Consider the following 24,002-nt stretch of genomic DNA (forward strand, 5'->3'; position numbering starts at 1 on the left):
ATATTTGTTCCATCTGTCTCTTTTTATCTGGCATTTGTAACCCGGGGAGTGGGTAGGATATTACAAATACGAGGTCCAACTAAAGTGTTTCTGTATGTGAGTGGCAAACCAGCCCCTTTACCTTTGTATCAGCTCATTTTAATACTGACAATATTGGGATAAGGTCCACTGGCCTACATTTCTTTTCAAATGCCCCTTTAGACCAATTGTGTTGAAAACGGAGAGTTCGAAGTTCATCTTGTGCGGTCGAAGAGTGTTGATAATGATAAGAAGTTCGATCCCGAAATACCTTCAAGATATTCTGGGCGTGGTTTATCCCATAAGTGCACTTTGTTGATGACCACTTTACAGCGAATCGGTAAGAACAATAACAACAACAACAACAACAACAACAACACTTGTCCTGTTGTTGTGCTGATGGTACCGGGTTGGTTAATAATAGCTGGTGTGTGGTACCAGCAGCACGGCCCCTGAGTGGTACAATCGATGGCCGCGCCTATCGACCGAACCGCGACGAGCGCCGCCACCTTCCGTTCAGCGGATGTTCCCGCTCCAGTCGTGTCTGGGTCACCGGGACATCCTCATGGCGGGCCTTCCTCTCTGACTACCCTTCTCCATCGCTCCTTGCTGGTAAGAAGCTCTATACAGTAGTGGAACTCTAGCGGATGGCACAATTTACAAAGTTTTTAATTTTCATAACATTTGTTATTAAAATAAGCCGGGTTGAGTGACTCAAAAGGGAAAGCGCTGGCCTTCTGAGCCCAAGTTACGAGTTCGATCCTGGCTCACTCTAGTGATATTTAAAAGTATTTAAATACGCCAGGCTCATGTGGGTATATTTACGAGCACGTAAAATAACTCCCAACGGGACAAAATTCCGGTACCTCAGCGTCTCTAAATACGGTACCGTAAAATAGTTAATGGGATGTACATTTATTATTATTATTATTATTATTATTATTATTATTATTATTATTATTATTATTATTATTATTCCCACCTCCGTAGTATAGCAATTAGCGTTATTAACTGTCATCCTCGAAGGCCTGGATTCAATTCCTAGTACTGACAGAGATTTAAGATTGGCAGGAGGGCTGCTGTGTGGTTAAAGTGAACATGCAGCTCACTTCCGTTTGGTGTATACCTGTAAAGAGATGCACCGCGTCGAGGAATACGAGAACACGAGTTTTATTATTATTATTATTATTATTATTATTATTATTATTATTATTATTATTATTATTATTACTCGGTCTAGAAAACCGAGAATAACGGCCGAGTGGATTCGTCGTGCTGACCATACGACACCTCATAATCTGCAGGTCTCCGGGCTGAGCAGCGGTCGCTTGGTAGGCCAATGCCATGGCTGTTGCGCCATGGGGTTTGGTTCGGTTTATTATTATTATTATTATTATTATTATTATTATTATTATTATTATTGTTGTTGTTGTTGTTGTTGTTGTTGTTGTTGTTGTTGTTGTTACTCGGTCTAGAAAACCGAGAATAACGGCCGAGTGGATTCGTCGTGCTGACCACACGGCACCTCATAATCTGCAAGCCTTGGGGCTGAGCAGCGGTCGCTTGGTAGGCCAAGGCCATGGTTGTTGCGCCATGGGGTTTGGTTTGGTTTATTATTATTATTATTATTATTATTATTATTATTATTATTATTATTATATTTAAATAAATTAATGTCAATAACTTAGATAGCTAAATAACAATCTAAGTATTTGATCCTCTCCTGAACGAATTAAGGAACAGAATGAAGAAAATTTCTCTGACAAATTCGCCAAAAAGCAACATCGAAATAAATATTTAAAATTTTAAAACCATACCTGCCCAAAATTTTGAGATTATGCGTGATATTGAACCCTTCAAGTGATATTCTTATGATTCACGCAGACAGTACAACGACATCACTTGTGGTCTCTACAGAGTACCGGAAATACTCCCGAAGCTAATGAAAATAAATAAATAAATAAATAAATAAATAAATAAATAAATAAATAAATAAATAAATAAATAAATAAATAAATAAATAAATACTGACATTCAATACGCTATTATTTTATGATAAGAAATAAAAATGAATGAATGAACTGGCTTATCTTCAGCTACAGACTTGTTTACCATAATAACTGCAGCAAAGTAATTACCATTGCTTGAAAATAAATAGTTTAACTTGAAAATTTATATTTATGTGTGTGTCTGCGAGAGTGTTAAGAAATATTCAACATTCACTAACGAACTGTTACACTTTAAAGAGTCGTAAGCCATTATTGAGGCTGAACAAACTATTATTAAGAGGTTTTGTTTTCAAAACTTTATTTCTTTTAATGCTTTTAATTTTTACTATAAATTAACGTAACAATTTATCAAAATGTGTGATTTAAGGTGTCTGAATACTGAAGTTCTCTTTTGGATGAATTCCCTAGTCCAGTCATAAACGTGAAAGTTGGTTGGATATTGGAAAATCCTTCTGCTTCAATTGATCGTTGTCTGTCCGAATTTCTTGAATTTATCTGTCGAACTTCCATAAAGTGACGTTAAGAATAACCTACTCTTCGTTGTTTTAAGTGGGGGAGGTACACTTTCGTGGATCCAAAAAATTACGTTTTTCAATTTTTCATTTTCCTTTATATAATGTTTTTCTTTAATCAGGTTAAATTTCCTTATTTCTATTACTTCAGAAGATACTTGGTACGTCCCCTTCTGTCTGTTGCTCATTTCCCAGAGTTTTTATGTTGACGGTTGGACTCCCGGAGTCACTGTCCTGAGCATAGTGATCGAATATTGCTGGATCTCTCGGGTCAGGCTCTCGCGTTGATCTGCTCCCTGTGATGGTACACGTCCTCTAGGTCTTCGGTCTCAGCTTTTCCCCTCGATTATCAGTTTTTACGGTCTCCTCGTGATGTGTCTGAAGTATTTCACAAGCTGTTAACTCACAAGGGTCGACAGTCTCGTTTTCATCGCGAATTGTCTCAGGACCGACCCGTTGATGTAGTCCATGGTATTCGTAATAGCCGTCTATAGCACCACCATTCCAAGCTGTCCACTCTTCAGCGGTCTATCATCTTCACAGTTTAAAAGTTTCTGCTGCATATGTTGAGATGGGGAAGATAAGTAGCAGGTAGGTGTGGATGGCGTGGAAGGTTTTGTTAATGAGCACCGTGTTCTTTGTTTATACCAAGCAAATCTGATAACGAGACGTTTGTAGGGGACGTGCGAAGTTTTGGTGATGAACACTGTGCTCTCTGTTTACACGAAGTAGATCTGATTATAAGACGTCTGTAATAGACCTGATAGTCGACTGATATAATGTGGGATCTCACCTAGGTGGCTAATTCGGCGAAAAGGATGTAGGTAGTTTGAAAGGATAAACTCAGATCATTGGTGACGGTAATGAATGTTGCTAAAAGGGGCAAAACGAGGCGTTAACTAGCTCGAGTTTGAACCATCGTTACAATCTATGGCTGCTGGAAACATCTCAAAAGCCGGATAGAAGAAAATTGTCTATTGTAATATAACGAGAGATCCAGAATGTACCGGTATCTAGAGAAAATGTGTAGCTAGAGTTGTGTTTATTTTGACTATTTGGCGAATAGCTACATAATGATAAAACGTGGATAAATATAAACCAAATCAAATACATGGGCATTCATAACCAATACATAGACCAAAGCTTTCAGCGTGGCAATACACCGTTTCATTTTTGTATTTAAACTCTTTGGGCTGCAGTCGGTTGTCGGTCTCATCAAAACAACACAGTTATTACACACATGTATTATTGCAGAAAACCGAAGAATGGTACAGTATTAGAGAAAGTTAGTTGTCTGCACGATTCGGGTGACGTAACTATGAGAGTGTATTTTGGAGATGGCATGTTCAAACCCCATCGTCGGCAGCCCCGAAGGTGGTTTTCAGTAATTTTCCACTTTCACACCAGGCTGTACCTTAATGAAGGCCATCGACGCTTCCTTTCTTCTCCTAACTTTCCCACCCTATCAACACCAAAAGACCTGTCTAAGTTGATGCGACGGTAAACTACTAGCACAATAACAACAACAATAATAATAATAATAATTTATTGATTTAACATCCCACTAACTACTTTCACGGTTTTCTAACACAAGAGGTACCGGAATTTTATTCCATAAGAGTACTTTTACGTATCGGTAAATCTACCACATGAGGCTGGCGAAAATGAGTACGCCTACTTTGAAATACCACCGGACTGAGCCAGGATCGAACTTTGGGCTCAGAAAGCAAGAGCTTTACCGTCTGAGTCATGTACAGACACAGCCATTCTCTCTCTTCTTCTTGCCCCCCTCCTTTATTGATAGAATATCACTATCACCCGACTGTATTGTTTATGGATAAATACGTAACAGATTATTACTGATAACGCTCCGAGTTCAATCTTTGATTGAATTTCTCACCCTCCACATTTATTTAGTGTTTGAAAGAATTGTGTAGACTTCCACCTCTTGCTTCACTCCTATCCACGAGGTCACGTAGCAGGAAGAGTTAGAGAAATCGTATATAAGGCGAGAGTAAAGTGCCAATAGAGATGTATTTATTTATTTATTTATTTATTTATTTATTTATTTATTTATTTATTTATTTATTTATTTATTTATTTATTTATTGTGATCCTAACAGGCACAGACCCAATAACAAGGAATAAGGTAGCGTGCGACTGGCGGAAGTTGAGAAAGATTTTAAATGAACGAGATCTTATGCGAGTATTGAACGTGGGAAGCTTATATGAATTCCATTCAGAATAACATTTCTTTCATTGTTGATTATAAAGGTACAACGTTCCATACTTCCGTATAATGGGATTCATGATTGATGTGGTGGTGATTATTGTTTTAAGAGGAAGTACAACTGTCATGATTGAACTAAATATTGAACACTGAACGACGAGATACGGTATAAATGTGTGAACTTTCAAAATTGTGAATACTACAGATAGACATTCTCTCGCCTACGGGCCACTTCAAATAAATAAAATCATAACCCTATATCTACCTCCACTTTACAATTAGAGTGCTATTAAAAGACATGGAATTCCATGGTGAGAGACATGCTCCCCATCGTCGCTAGTTGCTTTACGTCGCACCGACACAGATAGGTCTTATGGCGACGATGGGACAGGAAAGGCCTAGTAATGGGAAGCGGCCGTGGCCTTAATTAAGGTACAGCCCCAGCATTTTCCTGGTGTGAAAATGGCACGGAAAACCATCTTCAGGGCTGCCGACAGTGGAATTCGAACAACTATCTCCCGGATGCGAGCTCACAGCTGCGCGCTCCTAACCGCACGGCCAACTCATCCGGTGAGAGACATGCCGTAGGGCTACTGTGTCCTTCCTGTTCTATTCCACCACATGTATGGAATAGTATAGCGTTTTCAAACGCCGGCTACCTGCTTAAATATCATCGCGAATAGGAGAACATAGGAAAATAGGCATCACTATAGTTAAGGTAGTAGAATGCAGCTATGTAGTTGAAAATAATAACACCGCTATCACGGACTACAATCGATCTGTGAAGAAGTATCAGTATGGTAGAGTGATCTACGATAGCTCGCTACATCAAAAACTGATTGTCAACACATCACTCCATCAAACCACGATCGATCTGCCGACGCAGTATCAACAATAAAACTCCACAACAACTTACTGAACTCACTGCCGATCCACTACCTTGCAGTATCAAAACAGCTGAGCTACAAAAACAACACCAGCTGACTTACATCTCTGTACAACTCATCTCTACGCCTCTCAATACACTTCATACTGGCTATGGTTTTAGACAATTCTGCTTTCTTATTGAAAATCCACATAGTATTACTACAAGATACCTAGAATATTCTATAATAACATAGGAATTTCTTTTGTAATTACCTGTTCTAGAACTGTCTGGAAACAAGTTTGTCAAAATGGCACATAACCTAAAGAAGATACCTACAAAGGTCTAGAATATTATACAACATGGCCTTGGAACATGAAGATCACAACTCACTTACATTAAGACACACATACACAACTGGAGGTTTTCCTGAGCAACTTGGGAAACACGGATTAGTTGTGACAGTGATAAACATGATGTAACCTTAACCTAACTTCCCTTGACTCATATGCATATAACCAGAAGTTTCCTGAATGACTCTGAATATGTCAATGGTTATGGAAAACATAGCCTAACCTATAATACATGAGCATGAACAATAATTGTTTTCAGTTATACACATAACCTAGCTTGCGTCAAGATATGTAGCCTTAGGGTTTTCGCACGACATCCACACTTAGTTGATTAAGGGTCAGTTTCCAACTCTGTAATAATTATAATAGTTTTAGAATCAAAAAGCAGTGTTCTTACTTTGGCGACATAACTAAAAGTAAAAGTGGATTAAAACAGACTTACTTCTAGGGCAGGAATTGTTTATTGACTAAACGCAAACATAAATATTAGATAAATTGTGTGGCTCCATGGCTGAATGGTCAGCATGGCGACCTTCGGTTCAGGGGCTAGATGTTTGTCCTAATACTCATCTTGATTTACACATAACACTATAAACCCCACAGAAACACACAATAGTGAATGCATCAGGAAAGGCATCCGGCCATAAACCAGGGCTAAATAAATACAAAGTGCCGAACCCACGTTTCAAGAACATGTTGAACAAGGACTAAATGAAAAGGCTGAGGAAAACACAATACATGAAGAATGGACAATCATGAAGAATGAGATAAGGAGGGCTGCTGAAGACAGATACTGAAGAAAGAAAAGATCAGGTAATAATCAACAGATAACTCAGGAGATGCTCAACCTGAGTGACGAACAACGAAAGCACAAGAATCTGAAAAACGAGGAGGGCAGAAAATAATACAGCTGATTAAAGAATGTAGTAGATAGAAAGTGCGGAAATACTGAGGGAGAACGGCAACGAAAATGTAGACGCTGCATACAGGAAAATCAAGGAAACCTTTGGAGAAAGGAAAACTAGGTGTTTGGATGTTAAGAGCTCATATTGAAAACCACTTTTAGGAAAGACAAGGCAGAAAGATGGCAGGAACATATCCAACAGTTATATTAAGGGAGAGAAGTAGACGATAAGGTTCTGGAACAAGAAGAGCCTGTCGATGCTGATAAATCATGGTAGACTAAATTTTCAGGTCAGAATTCGACAGAGTTTGAAAGACCTAAATAGGAACAAGGCACCTGGAATTTGATAACATACCATCAGGTATACTGACTGTCTTAAGTAAAACGGGCATGGCGAGGTTATTCCATTTAGTGTGTAAGATGTATGATACAGGAGAAGTGCCACCCGATTTTAGACAGAATATTGTTCTACCTGTTCCCAAGAAAGCATGTGTTGACAAGTGTGAAAACTACCGAACCATTAGTTTAGTGTCTCACGCTTGCAAAATTTTAACACATATTATTTATAGAATGGAAAGACAAGCTGAAGCCGAGTTGTTAGATCATTTTGACTTCATAAGAAATGCAGGAGCAAGTGAAGCAATCCTGGAATTAAGAAGGCAACCCCACGTACATAGCGTCCGTAGATCCAGAAAAGACGTCGATAATGTTTATGGACCAAGCTATTTGAGATTCTGAAGGTGATCGGAATCCCATATGAGAAAAAGAATTGTCTACAGTCTGCACTGATAAGAATCAAGGGCTTTGCAGCAATCCAGAAATGAGTGAGGCACGGCTGCACTTTCCCCTGTCATTTTCAGGTGGTAAAGGAAATCAAAGAGGAATCTGGGAATGGAATCTCAATCCAAAAAGAGAAAATCAAAATTCTGAGATTTGCCGATGATATTGTTATTTTATCTGGGACTGCAGAACTGGAGAAATTGCTGAATGGTGTGGACAGAGTCTTGGTGAAGGAGTACAACGTGATAAAATATAGTAAAAAAACAAAAGTAGTGGAGTGCAGTCGAACGAAGTCACGTGACACAGGAAGTATTAGATTAGGAAATGGAGTCTTAAAGGAAGTAGATTAGTATAGTTACTTGGGTAGTAAAGTAACTAACGATGGCAGAAGTAAGGACGACATAAATTGCAGACTATCACAAACAATGAAGGCATTTCTTAAGGGAAGACATTTGCTAACTTCGAACATTGATATAGGAATTAGGAATATGTTTTTGAATACTTTCGTCTGGAGCGTGGCATTGTATGGAAATGAAACATGGACGATAACTATCTCAGAAAGAAAAAACTAGAAGATTTTGAAATATGGTGTCACAGAAGAATGCTGAATTGAGATGGGTAGATCGAATAACGAATGAAGAGATACTGAATCGAAATGGTGAGATGAGTTCTATTTGGCTAAATTTGACCAGAAGAAGAGTTAGAATGATAGGACACATCTTAAGACATCTAGGGATTGGTTTAGTTGGTTTTTGAGGGATGTGCATGTGGTGTTGGAGTTTGTGATGTTAAAATTCTTGTGATGATAATACGTCTTACAGCGCATTCTTCCTTTATTCCGACCGTCAACTACAGTATACAGAGATAAAAAGAAATCATGAAAGGAAATATATACTATGTACATGCATATAAAAAGGGATTATGAAGGCTCAGCTTCGCAGTTCTCCACATCCTCCCAGCCCTGGTCGATCTCCAGACAGAAGACCAGTTATACAAGCAGACAAATATTGGTCCCGTTGTTCATTTGAAGGTTAAGTGTTCGTACCTTAATTGTATCTGCCTGGTCTCCTTTCGGTGAATCGCTCCTTCTGACACAGATGTCTAGGTCGTAGGTCATCCTGAAGTAGCACGATGTCTCCTACTCGGCACTTCTTCATCTGTCCGTTTGGGAGTCGAACTTTATGGTCGCGCCTAAGGTCAAGAAACTCATTCCTCAATCTTTTTGAGAAGTCCTCTTGCATTTTCTCCCTGAGTCTAGCCTCCTTCCTCTGGTCTGTCTGGGTCCTGGATTCGCAGCCGATGGGCAGGGCAGTTAGTCTTGCACATAACTTGGAGTCAGTGTCTCAGATCCATACTGAATTATTGGTATTGAGTTAACGACGACTTCTACCAATAGTGTTCTGAGTATCTCCTCACTAATTAGAGTCTTCCCCAAAACCTTTCTTGGGCATCTTTAAACCGTCCCCACCATTCTTTCCGACCAGACTGACCTCCAACCATAATAACGCTCAAAATCGCTTTCCCGTACTGCAGAAATAAACTTGCCGGTAATGTTCAGATCGAATAGATGTTCCAGTCACAGATGATGGACTAAATCAAAAGGAGACACGTTGAGATTATTGCTACAGAGAAGTCAACGAATCATGAATTTTACTTGCCTCATCACGTTGTCAAAAAAAGAGCGAAATTGCACACGAGAGAGACGCACCGTCCCTTAGAGATATAAATATTGACTACGTTAATCCACTTCGTGTTCCGGCACCAAATGTTGTGATATTAAGGTTCGTGTAATGATAACACATCTTACAGCGCATCCATCTGTTATTCCGACAGTGAACTTTAAACAAAGAGACAGCTCAGCTCTTCAGTACCTCACAGGCGGTAAGAACGGTAGGGGTAGACCAAGGTATGAATATGGCAAGCATATTAGAGCAGATGTAGGATGTAGTCGTTTCGTAGAAATGAAAAGGTTAGCACAGCATAGGGTGGTATGGAAAGCTGCATCAAACCAGTCTATGGACTGATGACTCAAACAACAACTAGAAGCAGTGTTAGACATATTTCTCATCCTCATCTTATTTTCCTTGCTTTACCCCGCGTTCAAAGCACAGTTAACTAGATTTCCCTGTGATCTCTACGATCACTACTTTCCCCTTCCTGTAACACTTTGAAGTATGAGATACTCGTCCAGAAATTAGCCTGGTACTCATTTTTGGTGTTGGCTGATTGTGCCATGCGCGTCTCCAGAAGTAGAAATCTCGTTGTTAAATGTTTCGACTTTCTGACGGGTAAATGAACCCACATCCTTCCAGGTGAACCAAACACGCCTTTACCGACTCAACTAGGCAGCATCTAGACAAATTACATCTCTACTGTATCAAGTTTAGGTTTAAGGAGCCAATAAAACGGACATTGCTCCAAATTAGGTTCATGTAAGTGTTAAGGAATTAATCACTTTGGCAGTAGACATCTCCAAGATCAACGTATATACCGGAACTGATCTATTGTTGCTGCTGTGTGATGTTGCGGCTGGGTTGGGTTTCTAGATGGAAAAGTCAATAAGAGATGCGACCAGCCGCGCCCATTAATTAAGACTGCGTCGGCTATGAGAAGTTATGTGGTAATACTAACAGCGCATGACAGGTCAATTCTATCAAACATATTATGTCTACCCCAAAGGTAGTTTGTAATTTCTGGCTCAGCATTGTAGTGTCAGTCCTGCCGTATTTGCTTATCTATTCAGAGTCGAGGTCAGGTTCTTGATGCAATAAAACTCTCAGATGTCCTACTAGTAATTTCAAGTAAAATGATTTTATAATTGTAGGAGGTTGTTGTCGTCGTCGTTTGGGTATTCGGTTCATAGACTGGTTTGATGCAGCACTCCACGCCACCCTATATCGTGCCAACCTTTTTATTTCTACGTAACTACTCTAATATTCTTGTTATAGCCATGCCTCGGTCTATCCCTACCGTTCTTACCGTCTAAAAGTTCCCTCGAAAACTATCTGAACAAGTCCTGGGTATTTCAAGATGTGTGTTATCAATCTATCTCCTCTTCTCCTCTCACCAACTCGTCCCCCTGTGGGTGGGGGCGGTAGAATAACACCCACGGTATACCCTGCCTGTCGTAAGAGGCGACTAAAAGGGGCCCCAGGGGCTATGAACTTTGGAGCGTGGATTGGCGACCACGGGGCCGTTAGTTGAGTCCTGGTATTGCTTCCACTTACTTGTGGTCAACTCTTGTTCTTTTCCGACCCCGACGCTATTAGGTTTGGGAGGGCTAGGGAGTCTTTCATTTTCACGCCCTTCGTGGCCCTTGTCTTTCTTTCACCGATATCTTCATTTTTCGAAGTGTCGGATCCCTTCTATTTTTCCCTCTGATTAGTGTTATATAGAGGATGGTTACCTAGTTGTACTTCCTCTTAAAACAATAATCACCACCACCACCATCTCACCAACTCGATTCAGTGTCTTCTTCATTTCCGATTCGAGCCACCCACCTGACTTTCAGAATTCTTCCGTAGCACCACATTTTAAAAACTTCTACTCTCCATTTTGAGATAGTTATTGTCTACGTTTCACTTCGATACAATGCCACGCTCCAGACAAAAGTCTTCAAAATCACCTTTCTAATATGAATATCAATGTTTGAAGTAACATATTAATTTTATTAAGAAAAACCTTCCTTGGCTTGTGCTAGTCGGTATTTTATATCCTTGTTACTTTTGCCATCTTAGTTATTTTACAACTCAAGTAAGCCTAACAATATTCATCTTCGTCCTTTAACCCTCAAACACACGCGTATTGGGTGGAATCCACCCCAGGTCATTTTATTTCCTAATGAAATGTACAAATAACTTTTCTGTGCTCACCCTGCTCTTGTACCTTTCTGGCTGGATCCCTGCAGAAAGAGTTATTCTTACATAATCTATCTTAAAATCTCCAATTAATACAGTAATTCATATTGTACAATACAATGATATGCGGGGTGGAAAGCACCCCTACGCGTGTGTCTGCGTCCTAAGATCTGGCGCGTGTGCTTGAGGGTTAAGACGTTTCCTAATCAAATATGTCCTGCAATATTGAACTGTATTCCATTACCATTGCTTTGAATTTATTTATATTCTCCAATATTGTGTCTATAGCCTACTTCAGCAATTTCTCCCGATCCGACGCCGATAAAATAACAATGTCATCGGCAAATCTCAGAGTTTGGTATCCTTTCTTTAGATAGTGATTCCTTTTTCAAATTCCTCTTTGATTTTCTTTATAACTTGTTCTATATAAACATTTAGCAGGAGAGGGTACAAAACTACAGCCTTACTTCAATCCTTTCAGCATTGCTACTTACTATTCATAGTCCTGGATTCTCACTATCGTCTGTGTATGTTTGTTTCTAGATCGTAGGTAATCCTTCTTTCTCAGTATTTGATCCCGATCACCTCAAGAAACTCAAATAGCTTGGTCCAATGGACGTTATCGAATGCCTGTTCTATAACTATAAATGCCCTGCTAGTTAATTTAATTTTCTAAGATCCGACGTAAAGTCAGTATTACTTAGCATGTTTCTGCATTTCTTCTGAAGCCGAACTGATCTTCTCCTAACTGCCCATTCTTTTGTAAATAATACGTGTTAAAATTTTTCAAGCGTGAGATTCTAAACTAATGGTGCGGTTGTTTTCACACGCCGCTGCATTTTTCTTTCTTAGGGATTGCGATAATCACCTTTTAAAGAAGTTGGATGTACTTCTGTATCATACTTCATTGATTCAATTAATATGTTCCTATCTTCCTGCTTTATTTTTTACTTGAAATGTTCTTCCATCTGAACTTCTAATATTCATGCACCTAGTTCTCCTTAAGAAGTTTATTTAATTTTCCTGTATGCGCCACATACCTTTTTCTCCAACCATGAAACTTTCAAGATCTTCACACTTCTCCTTGGCAGTCAGAAAAATCCGAACTTGTAGTTTTACGTGATTGTTGATATCATGAACATAGCTATGGCACCTCCCTTTTTATGTGGATTTCGAATCACAAGGACGTGACTTTTCATTTCAAAACTCCCACATGCACTGGTCGGGATTCGAGCCATGACCACGTTAGTGAGAAGTCAGTGACTACACCACTCGGCTATCACGCCCTCTCCTGCTTATTCCTTATTCCTTTTTGCCAATATTCTTCGCATACTTGTACTTCCACCGTTCATTAATCTGCTTCAGTATCTCATGAGCTGATTCCTACTTGGACTTGTCCCTTTCCTAATGTTCTTTTCCAACCATACTGATCTTATTCTTCGGGACTACCTGTTACTCTTCTATTCTGCTTATTTCACCCTTTCCGTTTATGTGCAACATGTTCCTTGAAACATTCCATCACTCTACTTTCCCTCAACTTATCTCTATCACACCTCTTTGTATTTTCTTCCCTTCTTCAATTTCAGACGGCATTCTATGACCACCAAGTTGTGATCAGAGTCAACGTCTGTTATTGCGAAGGCCTTGCAATCCAGTAAATGGTTTCTGAATCTTTTCCTAACCATAATGAAATCTATTTGATATCTTCCATTGTATCCAGGTCTTCTAGTTTTCGAACCAAGTGTTAGCAAGTACTAAATTATGATTAGTGCTGCAGAATTGTTTCAGTCGACTTTCCTTTTCTTTGTCTCAGTCCATATTCTACTACTTTAACTTCTCCTTCTTGACCTACCACTGCATTTCAGTTTTGCATCAAAATTTAGATTGCGTACCTTTTTACATATTGCATTAAATCTTCTATCTTCTTTTGATTTCGTCATCAACGGCTGCACTAGTAGGCACATGGACCTGTGCTACTAGATTTTGTTTATTTTGACTACAAAAAGCTGTTCACTATGTTGTCGAAGTAACTTACCCGTTGCCCTATTTTCTTAATTATTATGAAAACCGATTCTTGCATTTCCCTTACATGATCTCGTGTTGATAATTTCGTTGACGCCTGATCAGGAATTCTGCTCTTCCTGCCAGGGTACTTGAGTTATACCAACTACATCTAACTTTAGTCTATCCATTTCCAACTTTAGATTCTCTAACTTACTACAAAGACTCACACTTCTTACACACTAACCTCCCACTCGATATAATGCCAGTTATCATCTTCCCGATAATTGCCCACCCAATTCAATCAATACTGATCTACATTTAGGACAGTCGTCCAGGTGGCAGATTCCCTATCTGTTGTTTCCTAGCCTTTTCTTAAATGATTTCAAAGAAATTGGAAATTTATTGAACATCTCCCTTGGTAAGTTATTCCAATCCCTAACTCCACTTTCCTATAAACGAATATTTGCCCCAATTTGTCATCTTTAATTCCAAATTTATCTTCATATTGAGACCTTCCCTACTTTTAAAGACACCACCCAAACTCATTCGTCTACTAATGTCATTCCACGCCATCACTCCGCTGACAGCTCGGAACATACCACTCTCATGTAATCCCCGAATTGGAGACTATCTCTCGAATATTTACCCGGGAGGAAGCCATAATCAGTATATCATTCACTCACACAGAGGCAGTTGCATGTCCTTTGAAGTTACGCTGTAATTTCCTCTTGCTTTCAACCCTGGTATCAGTATCAACATAGCTAAGCCAAACTTCTAACATTACAAGCCTATCTTAGTCGATCATCCAGACTTGCAACTCCCGAAAGGCTGCTACTCCCTTTCGATGAACCATTCGTTAGTCTGGTCTCTAGACAGATACTCATCCGATACAGTTGCACTTCCGGTTCATTGGGACTCACAAGCTTTCCACACCGCGGCAAAGTCACTTAATCACAGAGGTACAAATTAATATTCCTGAAACCTGTGCGTGTATACATTAATGTGAGCAAGGTAGACCTATTAATCACATTTGCATCTACTCCAGGAAAATTGTTCTGTTTTGTTGTGTTATTGTTTATGTTGATGATATTTGAGCGTTTCAGAAAGTTTAGTCATAAACACTTGTGATGATGATGGTGATAATGATAACAGCCATAATAATAGTTATTACATGCACCTTCAAGTACTGCTGATCTTACGTTACACCAGAAAATTGTGCCCTGAAGAGAGAGGCTTTACCGAAGAAGTGACTGTGTGGTTTGGGTCACGAAACTATCGGCTTGAATTCGGGAGATAGGGCGTTTGAATCTCACTTTCGGCAGCCATGAAAAGGGTTTTCCGTAGTTTCCCCTTTTCATACCAGGAAAAGGCTGTACCTTAATTAAAGCCACGGTCGCTTCCTTTCCTCTCCTAGTCCTTTCCTATCTCATCGTCGCCATAAGACCTATCTGTGTCGGTGCGACGTAAAGCAGATCGTTAAACATAAGAGAGATTCTTTAATGTGCTAATAAATGTTAAGTCGCAGAAGAATTTAAGCACTCTAGGGTGCTAACCAACTGCGTCAAGATTCGAATCTGACAACCTTGATGACAGGAGACAAGCGCACGTAGTCATTTCTTTCCGTGTGTATGTTCAACGTATAGTGTCCTCAGCAGTACGCCTTCATTGTTATTAGTCCATTTATGCATACAATGGAGAATAGCGTTCCGGAACTTGGTGCAGAATACTGTGCCTTCTTTGACTCTGAATGAGTTTAAAAATCATTACAAAATTCTCACTCAATATATCTTCCGCAGTGCCATAATTATACTCGAATCTCTGAACGATGCATCTTTCGGTCCTGGAGGGTATATTGTAACGGTCTAGTAATGGATATTCTTTATACCAGCAATATTTTTTATTAACTAGTGCCCATATGTTAATCCGTTACGAATCTTATACCAGTGCTCAAAGATGGAGATCAAAACAAACTTAAGTTCGTCCTGTTGTTTGTCAAAGTTGTTCCCTCTCTTGTTCAACACTTGCTCCGAAGTGGTAAACATTGCGAACATCCTGAGAGAAGACTTCAGAGAATAATGTGAAAATGCAGTAAATACATCGACTTTACCGTAGACGATATAGTTCTACCAGGGGATGAAGTAGAAACATCGAAAGCATTTCCCAAGGAAGTAAACGTTGATTACGGCCAAGCTGATGATAGTAAGATAAGAAGATAGAGCGGATATTCTATTGCAAATATATTAGATTATAGGAATTGCGGGAATGAAATATCATGTCTATCAGTGTTTCAAATAAAGAATTGAAACTTAAACATCTTCTTTTATTGTAATTGTTTTTTTATTTAAATCGATTTTGATTAAGCCTTAAACATTTTAATTATTTATTACATGTTACAATAATTTAGGATATTTGTATGTAATAAATGTCAGCAAAAACAAATGTTGCACTACTAATAAACCAGCCAACTTAAGAAAACCAACGAAGTAAATAAACTTTACACAGCACTCAAATTATTGTAAATGAATGCCCGTACTGTCTCCTCTTAGGAGACTGCAACAGGATTGTACTGTAATTTCCACTTTTGACTAATTATGAATGAACTACGGATAAATTATTACAGTTTCCTTTCAACATTTTTAGAAACGCGAAAAGAATCGCATGGGACACACTTTGTCATTGCCATGCTGTTTATTTCTACGAAATACAAGAAAAATCAAGTTTACCGTTCATGTTTAGAATTTGAAATTCTGAATTTGAATAACTGAAGAAAAATGATCCTGAAACGAACTAGGCCTACATTTATTAATATTACCAACTGGACTTTTATGTTAACACTTCATTACTGTTTAGTGACCAGTGTTGTCCATAAAGTTTCAGTTTAATTTAATTCAATACGATACAATACAATAATTTAATTCAATACTAAACAAATAACCTAAGAAGAAATGGCTAGTCGTAGAAAAGATGATGTCTGGACAAAATATAAATACAGTAAATTGCCGATGGGTAATGGTCACGTGCTAAGTTCAAAAATCTGTAAAAAGTGTATGTTATTAATATATGAATACATATTCTATACTATTGTTATGTTTATAAACTGATGCATTTTTACACACCATATTTGTAGTTCAATTAATTTTTATTTTTAAAATAAAATTTTAATCTTAAGCATAAAAACAAAACTAAAACTATATGTTAGTAATTCAATTTACTATTAAGAATATGTTTAATTTAAATCAGTTCATCGAAACCCTATTATTGACAGTGTGCGTGTCTTCTCGTACGATCTACACTGAATTTGTTACATTCATTGACCTACATGTCTCAACTCTGGCTTTGAGAGAATGAAAGTCGCTGAAGTATGAGCCATGCTAGAAATGCGATTATTTATGCAAGCACTCTTCTTCTTCCACCGCTTATCCCACACCCTGATGGTTCATCAGTGTAAACTGTGTCACACATGTGGACTTGACTGTTGCTGGCGTATTCACTAATTGCGCGTTTCTGCGGTGGTTGGTAATGTGGTGTGTCGTTTGTATGTGATCAGGTATATACTCAGACAGACACAAACACTCAGTCTTCGAATCAGAGGAATTAACCTTGACCTGATCGGGAATCGATTACGGGACTATCTGAACCGATGGTGTGACGCTATCCATTCAGGCAATAAACCAGACGTTCCTTATGCAAGTAGTCCTTATGCTGAATGGTGAGAAAATATGGCTTGTAACATTCGTGGTTGTGCACCTTTCAATGAGATTGAAAGATTAATATACACTCCTCAAAAATATAATGTGGTCACTTTTTATACCTTCATGGTACGCTTACATAATGAAATGAAAACAAACCTTCTTCTTTACAAAAAATAAGGATTGGGACGTAAAGCGTTCTTTGGACATTCAGTACACGACGTCATTGCACCGCGCGTTATAAACCAAGTGGTCCCTGTACATACACCAAAATTGTTAAGTGGTAATTAAGCGTTTTAAAAAGGAATATATCCATCCCTCGTATGAAGAACAGCTTCACAACGCCTTCTCATGTTTCTGACAAGGCGCCGCACGTTCAGTCGAGACAGACGTCCCTATTCTTCCAGGGCTTGTGGTGTTTGGGTGATGCATTTCTCGCTTCGATGCGTTGTTCCAATTGGTCCCAGACTTGTTCGATCGGATTCAAGTCTGGACTTCTGGATGTCTACTCCATTAGTTGCACGTGGTGCTCTTACAGGAACCTCCAAACGATGATGACATCAGGTGCTCTACCATTATCCTCCATAAATACCGTGTTTTCTCCCAGTTGGCTCACGTGAGGAATCACATCAATGTACCGTCGAGCAGTTTAGGATCCATTGCGAATGATCAGAATATCGGTTTTCTTGTCAAACTATGCCTGCCCACAATATGACAGATCCACCTCCATAAACAACGGTAGATAGTACAGCTGTGGGAGGAAATCGCTCCCTACGGATTTGCATGAGCCGCAGACGACAATCTGAATGATATAACGCACAATGGGATTCGTCTGTAAACAGCACAGGACGCCAGTGTATTACGTAGCTGCTAGTGCAGACGACCTCCAGTAAAATGCAGTTTCCTGCCACGCTGTGCAAGCACTTGAGCGGGTCGTCGGGATCTTATATTGGCCTTTCGAAGCCTGCTTGTAACTGTTTGGTCACTAACTCGTACTCCAGAAGCCTGCTGTAGGTCGACCTATAGTTAACTTGTCGGTTTCGGAGTGTTTGTAGACACATAAAACGATCCTGAACTCGGATTATTTTCCTTTTGCGGCCCCTACCAAGGCACGTGGTAACACTTTCAGTCTCCAGGAAACGTTCCACAGATCTCAAGTCGTATTCTGGGCAACCCCTGCCATTTTTGCAATGTACCTCTGCAAGTAGCCTTCTTTAAGTACGACGACAGTTGCTTCTCCCGTTGCCTGACTCGGTCCGCATGATCAGCCATGACTTATAAACACTACACTCCACACAGATCAACTTTCGCACACACTTTGAATTGAGACACTCGTACCTTTCAACTGACACTGGCACCTCCCAAACATCCGATGACAGTGGAGCCCTTTGTTATGTAAACGGGACATGTTATTGCCGTAATAGTTCCTTCACCAACCCACTATGCATTCATCAAATCTAGTAAGGGACATCTAAATACTGTATGCAATTTTTTTTCTGAGCAGTGTTTAACAGTATCAGATAACTGAGTGAGGAAAGAAACGAGATATTTCCTTATTCATAATTTCATCGGTACGCCTCTTCAGTGACTCATGGACTTTCTATGAAAATGATGGTGGACTATTGAGGATCGAACCAGCCTGCAGGTGAGGATTCTACATAGGCTGTGTGGTTCTAATTCGAACAGTATACTACTGTATGTGAAATTTTAGAAATGAAATATTGTATCATATTTCTATCGGATTCTAAGTAAAACTGGAAAACTCATGGTTGGAATTACGGTATCAACAGCTATATAAAACAGACGTATGTAATAATAATAATAATAATAATAATAATAGTAATAATCATATGGCCTCGTATGTACAGGATCTTTGATTAGGCATCATTTAGGCTGTATGCGTGTCAAATTCGACGTTCCATTTTATTCTGCCAGATAACAGAGAAACGAATCTCCGGTGAGCAATCTATCACTGAGTCTCAATTAATTTTGTCGGGCACATCAAGTATATTTCACCAGAGATCATACGATATGGAATGCCGAATGGATTTTTCTTCGTCCTTCAAAAATCCGACTACCTCTGTCGGGTTTGAACCCGCGATCTTGCTATTCAGAGACGAATACTCTGCCTCTGATCCACAGAGGGAAGACATCGATATCGAATTGAACAGGTTCGAAGAAAATTTATCAAAATGCGAAAGAATCCAATCTACATCCAGGAATTCGCATTCTTAAGTGTTGGAACTTGTGGGTTGGAATGTTGGGCTACAATCTAGGATATTTGAAACACAATGTCGTGTTACACATGATTGTAAGGCTGTGTTATCATGAAGATCGATAAATTCTGTAATGACTTGCTGATGGAAAAGGAAAGGAAATTCTTCTCATTACCAAGGCACGAAAGCAAGTGTACCTATCTGATGCCGAGCTGAAGGGGTCTAGGTAATGGCTATCAAACCACCAGACACGCGTTTCATTCCTGGTATCTGTGTGTGTGCTACAGCTCTTAATCGAGCTCAGTGGCGCATACGGTAGATATATGTTCCAAACATCGGAATCGTCCCGATTACGTGTACCGAGAAAAGTATCCCGCCAAAACCCTATAAAAATGATTTTAAAAAGCCCCATTTTAGAATTTACTGTGAATGGTCAATACAAGAATAATACTAAATTTACCAATTTATCACCACAAAAAGTATCATTATTGGATGAAAAACATGATTTTGGTTGTTTTCGAGTATGAAAATATTGTTCATTGCAGTCACGAACAGATTTCTAACCACATAAAAAAATATCTTACAGGATTATTGGAAGAGAGTCGCAGTAAACTGCATCTCAAAATTTTGAAGATATCCGACAGTTAATTTCTGAGGTACGTAATGTCCATGATCATGGATAACATGAATGGAAGAGTTAACTCAAAAAATTAGTGATTATTATTTGTCCAGTTTGCCTGTTGCCATTTCTTGATGGATACAGAGGCGTCCTCCACTGCTGTGCTGCCGCCCGCCATGGTAGGGCCTTCCTTGTTAGCCTCGGTCAGCGCCCATTTCGCAGTATGGCGCCGCCGGACCTCGGTCTGCGCCGGCCTGGTGGAGCTGGTCCGCACGACCTGGACCGCACAGTGGTAAAGAATAGGCTACAACGTGACACGCCATTAAGACACTAACCATCGTGAATCTTATGGCAAATATACCGGTCAAGCTCTTGTGGACCAATTGGCTTAAATTATCGCTTTTCAGTACGTAATTTAATTAATATTCAAAACTATTTATATTGTATGCATGTATTTGCCTTATTTATGGAAGGAATCAGTGTATTCACCGCAGAAATAATGGATTTAAAAATAAGACTATTACTATTAGAAAAGAAATACGAAAAATTCTAAATCATATACTGACACAATGTTTTCATATTAAAGATATTCATGAAACCTGCTCGTGTTGTTGCATACAGAGCGAGCTTGCCAGATTTGCCTTTGCCACCACAGTCTATTTTAACGAGATGGGGTACCAGGCTAAATGCTGCAATCTTTCACTGCAATAATTTCGAAGCAGTTAAGTCGGAAAGAAATCATTAATCTGGCCATACGTTAAATAATGCATTTACTGATTTTTGAATTGATCATCAATGAACTTAATGCCACTGATCAGGCGTAATATTAGTTAAGGGGTTACGGAATACCCTATGCTTCCAATGATAAAATCGGCTGTTTATATTGTACCTTTTCTCTGAAACCACTGGAGTTAGACACTTCAAATGTTTGCAGATTATAGTTGAATATCTTGGTCTTCTACTGAAACAAGCATAATTTTTATAACGACCTACTTAAGGAAGATAATATATTTTATTTTGAAACTAGATATTTTTGGTACTTTTAGGTATTTTTTAGAATAAAATTTGTAATATACAGACAAATTAAAAACTGCTGTTTCAGCAGTTGAAATAGGTATTTATAAATATGTCCTACGAATTTCAAGTTCATATATTCAAAACTGGCTGAGAAAATGCACCTTAAGTATTAAAAAAGTAAACTTACGGGAAACGGGCTTCAAAGTTAACACATCAATGCATAGCTTGGATTATCTGGATCTTCTTCAAATTCCACTTGTATTCTCTTGTTGGCATCTCTCCTGTCCTTTCTGGCTTGAGGAGCTTTTTTTAAAATAGCATTTTCAGCAGACCTTAGTCTAACCAGGTCTCTATGAAACATTGCATTAACAGTATGACACCCAACATTCAACCCTAACACTTGCAAAACTTTGCAGTTTATGATGTTTCCCTGGTTAAAACTTGAAACAGCATCATATACACCAAAATGAAGTGTGCTGATACCCACAAACACTGTTTTGGGTAGGCGGTTCCAGATGACACTATTGACACATTCCTTTGGGTTTTGTGTCCTGCCGTGCAGGCATTTTTTCAGGAGATTTTTGTCAGAAAGATCCCTGAAAATGGGTTTGATTTCATCCATAATGGCTGGTGGCAAACTATGAGGATGGTTGTATTTCTCCCCTGTTACTTAGCTCCTGTTATTTTTGCACCAGATCTCTGTCCCTGAAGGACACAAACCATGTACAGGATTTTCATTACTGGAATAAATGTTGAAATATGATGCCCAGACAGCTTTCCTCATTGTTTCCACATTATCAGTATTTTTCCTGATGGCCAGACCACAGTAATTATGGAGAGTATCTGATTGAATCAGTCAATCTGTTCTTACCCTCTAATGTTCTACCATCACTAAGTTTCTTCCCCTTCATGCTTGATTTTAGTCCTCTCAATCTTGTTCCCATACGTTTCTGAACGTGACCAATACATTCGATTTTGGTTATATTTACATCTTTTCCATAGGATTTAGAATCCTGAACAACTTTGAAAGCCTTAGAGTCACCATCCTCTAAGTAATAACAAATACCTAGCATTGTACCACTGAATAGAACGTTGATCAAGTGACTTGCAAGAGACCGTCATGTCTACTCACAGCAGGAATCTAGCGTGCATCATCATATAAATTATTTTTAAAAGCACACTTGTAGTTATCATATCATCATAATCCATACACCACTTTAAAGAGGGCATTCGACATATTCAGAAATAACAATAATATAAAAATGACAAATTTTTGGCTAAATACCCATTCCGTATCCCCTTTATTGAATGAACTTTCTCCGATTTTACTCAGCAACAAGAATATACACCAAGACTTCATCATCATCATCTGTTTACCCTCCAGGTTCGGTTTTTCCCTCGGACTCAGCGAGGGATCCCACCTCTACCGCCTCAAGGGCAGTGTCCTGGAGCTTCAGACTCTTGGTCGGGGGATACAACTGGGGAGAATGACCAGTACCTCGCCCAGGCGGCCTCACCTGCTATGCTGAACAGGGGCCTTGTGGAGGGATGGGAAGATCGGATGGGATAGACAAGGAAGAGGGGAGGAAGCGGCCGTGGCCTTAAGTTAGGTACCATCCCGGCATTCGCCTGGAGAAGAAGTGGGAAACCACGGAAAACCACTTCGAGGATGGCTGAGGTGGGAATCGAACCCGCCTCTACTCAGTTGACCTCCCGAGGCTGAGTGGACCCCGTTCCAGCCCTCGTACCACTTTTCAAATTTCGTGGCAGAGCCGGGAATCGAACCCGGACCTCCGGGGGTGGCAGCTAATCACGCTAACCACTACACCACAGAGGCGGTACAGCAAGACTTAATGTATATAAAATCAATTTTGGCAAATTGCCTGCTGCGATAACAAAGTTGGAAGCTACAGGTCTACCCCATTGTCGAATCTTTAGCAGTTATTGAAGACATTCAAATGTGTCTGAAATGATCGCACGGAGAAGCAGCTTCGGCAGCTAGAGATAAGCTGAACATAGTGATCCGTTCAAATCCTGATTTTGAATTCGTCAAGCTTATAAAAGACTTATTGTGCGGTGAGGACGTACAACTTGACCTCACTTTGACCCAAATATATTCATTTAAGTATGCACCTGTCACTCCTTGTGCTGTAGAAAGATAATTTTCTGGTTTAAGAACGTGCTGACAGATAAACGGATGAGCTTAAATCAAGACAATTTGAGGAAACTGGTTGTTGTACAATGTTTCAAAAGAAAGTAAGAACGTAACCGTGTTGAATGAATTTTGATCGTGCATATTTTACAGTTTATTGTGCATGTTTTGGTATATTACAGTGCATGAATGCATGCATATTTTGAGATTTGATAGTGCATGGAAATTCGAGCTCTAGTAATAACAGTAGACTATAACCAGCAGTTATTTAAGAATAAAACTTTCTTGTTCAGAAGACATATACTCGGAGTCAGTTCAAGTCCTGAGCTGTCCCTACGATGTTATGCATGTTATTTAAGTCACTTACATTACCCGCCTGGTTCAGGGGGAGAAATGAGATGGAGAAGGGGAAGTGCTCACACGCGGAAGGATATTATCCTCAGTTCTTGAGTTGACTACCGTTATACCATCAAAGGGACCGCTTAGGACTTGAGTTAACGCCGACTATAGTCTTCTGAACAAGAAATGATTCTGAATCACCCGTTTACGGCATTGGGCCACATTTTGTAAATGTGACAATAAATCACTACTCTATTCTACTCCACATTTTCAACCTGCGATTGCTTTAATATTAATTCGTTACACGGTAGTACCGTAGTATATGACAGTGACAGTAGCCTAGGCTATAATAAATATTGTAAATGTGTGTAAAACCGTAATTAGTTGGTCGAAAAATAATAATCATTATCTGAAAATGTGGTTTTCTTTATTACGTCC

The 24,002-nt window shown here is 39.3% G+C and overlaps 1 protein-coding gene across 1 annotated transcript in view; it reads left to right on the plus strand.

Moving 5' to 3' along the window:
* Positions 1-551: 551 nt before the first annotated feature.
* The window catches only part of LOC136876231 (uncharacterized), a 169,006-nt gene continuing 145,555 nt past the window's right edge, over positions 552-24,002 (plus strand). The window contains exon 1 of the mRNA XM_068228415.1: positions 552-630. The gene's annotated coding sequence lies outside the window, so the exon portion shown is untranslated. The remainder of the gene's footprint in view (positions 631-24,002) is intronic.

The sequence above is a fragment of the Anabrus simplex genome, chromosome 1 (genome assembly GCF_040414725.1).
Source record: "Anabrus simplex isolate iqAnaSimp1 chromosome 1, ASM4041472v1, whole genome shotgun sequence".
Taxonomy (NCBI): Eukaryota; Metazoa; Arthropoda; class Insecta; order Orthoptera; family Tettigoniidae; genus Anabrus; species Anabrus simplex.